Source organism: Candoia aspera, chromosome 10, assembly GCF_035149785.1.
Source record: "Candoia aspera isolate rCanAsp1 chromosome 10, rCanAsp1.hap2, whole genome shotgun sequence".
NCBI classification, from domain to species: Eukaryota; Metazoa; Chordata; class Lepidosauria; order Squamata; family Boidae; genus Candoia; species Candoia aspera.
The window spans coordinates 7719429-7722989 of NC_086162.1; positions in this window are offsets into that span (position 1 = coordinate 7719429).

The window sequence follows — 3561 nt, forward strand, 5'->3', positions numbered from 1 at the left end:
GACTAAACGAATAAACAACAAAACACCATACCAGAGGTGGGCAACATGGTGTTCACAGATCTGAAAGCACCCCCAGATATCCTTGGTGTCCACAAGGCCCCTTGCCCTCACCTATTTTTAATTGTTTTAATTAATGAATAAATAAATAGGGAGCTGCTGAGAGCAAGTGTTGGCCTGCTACAAAGCATAGCACCAGCCTCTATCATCATATTTATTGGCAGGACTCTCTTTTGACCCTACAAAAGTCCCACTACTTTGCCTGTTCATCCCAGGTGTTTAGTGACTGGCCAGACCCACTCTGGCAACCATACTGAGAGCAGGCAATCTCAATATTTTTAATAATATACTTTTAATCATCAGTGTAGTGAAAAGAAGAGAATGTTTCCTTGAAAGTAGAAAAGCAAGGAAGCACCAAGCCTCTGCTTAAGCCACCATCTTAACTAAGCTGCCTAAAACCCACTTGACTGAGGTTTCTTCCCCCTCAACTACTCCAGTCAGGCAAAAGTCCCCAACTCCCAATAGATTTCTTTGTGAACCACAACAAATGGGCAACCCTCTCAAAACAGACATTTTATAAGCACATCCAACTCTTGCTCTCAAGTTACTTTCTTGGTGTGTGCTGGGCAGAAAAAGGTTGTCAGTCCCTGCACTCATTCGTCTGTAGACTGAAATCTTTGCCTTGCTTGGCTTTAACCTGCCAAATTTGACTGGATCTTCCAATTTACAGTGGCCTGAGTAGCCCCCTTCAGGCCTTGCCTTCAATACATGAGGGCTTGGAAGTGGATAAAAGGAAGTCACATGCACTGATCTGACCCCCTACTCTCTCTGGTTTTGACTTGTTTGTATTGCAGAAAAGCTAAGAAGCCATTGTGAAAGAATTCAGGGTCCTATTTATGGGAAATCCAGTGTGTAAGACTTGTGCCCTTTCAGCTAGCCCAGGCCTTGTCACAGGCTGGATAGCCCTCTTCTTTGACTGGGGGTTTCCATTTTTCTCTTCTCTGGGCAACAGACAGATATGATATCAAATTGTCCACCTCTGACCATGCGAGGATTAACTCTCATTCTACTAAATCTGAGCCGCTGACGACTAGATGGCAGCAAGGGCTAAGCGTTTTCCTCCTGCTGTTCCCACTTGCAAGGACTGCCTCTCCTGATGCACAAGCCATGTCGGTCCTCTGAAGGTGGGTGGAAATGCTGAAGGAAGCGTTGTTAATGCTAACGAGGCTGGCAATTGGTTGCTGCTTGCTCTCATTGCTGTTTAATGACCTTGCTGTCTTGGATGCAGTCTATCATTTGAGTAAGGCACATTTGTCAGCATTAGGTGGGATGAAGAATGAAGCTTTTTGCAAGGCTGAGCTGCAGAAAGGAGGAAGGGATGGCTTGGAACACAAAACTACTTCTACCTCCATTCAAGATCCATCTGATTCATATAGCATTGATACCACCCAGCTGCTTGGCTTTGGAGAAGTCCTTCAGCACCTGCCATGAAATTCTACCTCTGTTTTTTTGAAAATAAGCCTTGATGAGGTTTAATTAAATTGGATCTGGGAAACCTGATTTAGGATCTTAGGCCATAGATTTAAGCACCCAAATTAGTGAGATTGTAAACTATAAAATGAGATAAAAGAACTGCAATGATTTCTAGCTAATCTTGGAGATTTTGTGAGTTTAACAAAACATTACAAAGTTGAATATTATAATCTTATGTTAGGAAAAGCCACAACTTTGGATGTGATACAAATCCATTTATAAGGTTATACTCCAAAAATGGTTTCCAAGTTGAGTCAAATTCTATGTCAGATATATTTTTCAGATACGAAGTTAGTTTCAGTGTTGATGCAAACTTCCATAACCTCTCTTGCCATTCTTCTATGGAAGTGATTGTTCAGAATAACCGGTGAGAATCATAAAGAATCCTAACAGCTTTTACCAAGGCTAGTTCTGCACGCTTTGTAGGAATATTTAATAAGAAAGTAGGAGACTGGAAAGAGAAATCCAGTTTTAAAAACGGTTCCATTCTATTATAAACTGTTTTCAAATATTGCTGAGTTTTACAACATTGCCAACAAATAGGAGAAAAATGATGCAACTTGATGGTTACATTTCTAACATTTTCTAGAATTTTTTTTTTATTTTCACCATTAGTATTAGGATAATATACCACTGATAGGAAATGTCACAGCAGTTTTCTCTAAGCATAATATTTGATGTGAATTTGACTTTTTTCATCTATTGGTAATCCCATTGTTGCATATCAGTTCTTCTACTTAAATTCTGCATCCATTTAATCATGCAGTCTTTGATTTGTTTGCTTTCTAAATCATACTTCATCAGCAGTTTATAAATCCCAATAAATTATCTGAATTTTCTGTGATAGGTTTTTCGAACTCAATCAAGTTACTTGGTATTCCTCCTTGTTTTTGTAATTTCTTTTAGCTTATACTACTTATTTGTAGTTATTAAAAGCAATGAGATAGCTTTGGCCATTCTGAGAAGAGAATCTTGGAGCATTTCATTTCCATCTTATTAAAAACTGAGTCTTGCAATTTATATGAATTATTGCCCTTTCCCTGATCCGACTTATTTGTACATTTCCCTTCATGAAAATAAATAGTAAATATCAAAGCAAGAAATTCTTTTCAAACTACTGCTTTTTTGAATGTCCCCTTACAATTTGTAATTTTCTCCATTTGTATCAAACCAAAGATATTTCTGCAGACCATCTGGAAATCCAATTTTTGCCTTTGAAGCAATCCAGCAGTAAGATGGGGTAATCCAAGTTAAGCACCTAGCTGGCCAGTACAATTTAGAATTTGGTTTAACCAATCCACCGTGTTCCTTCATATCTTGCAAAATCTTGAACTTTACCTTGGGTCTTTTATTAGAACCATATAAAACTATATTTTTTTGTCTCTGCCAGTCATTTCATGTCTTATCTTCCTTTCTTACTGGATCATTTGAAATAAAAGAGTAAGCCTTGGCAAAATGTTCATTTTTGCTACTGCTATCCTTCCAAACCAGGACAGCCTTAATTTTCTCCATCTTGAAATGTCTGCCATTATATTTTTCCAAATCCAGGAGAAAGTGTTCTTAAATAAATCTTTATTATTCTTTTGTTAAATTAATTCCCAATTACCTAAACTTTATAGCAGTGATATTAAAGCCCATTCTTTGCTGTAAGTAAAGTTTTGCTTCCTCGGATAAGTTCCATCCAATATCCTGATAATGACTAGTTGTAATTGTATGCGGGAATGTCCTTGGGAGACAGAGTGAAGAGACACAGCCAAGGGAATGGTCATATAAAAGGCAACTTAGCCTGCTGCAGGAATGTGGGTGAGGCAAGAAGCTCAGAAGAGACCCTCCCTAGTTTCTTGGGCTGTAAAGGTGACAGGGAGAAAGATACTTTCTGACTTGCAAGATTCTGTTAATGTGGCTTTACAGTAAAGTAGAATTAGCTCATCTGGCTGTGTTTCCTATCTGGTCTACCTCACAAGGCTGACACTGATACTGCTGTTCCATTATCCATTGCAAAGAGATTTTGGGATGGATAACTGTAAATGC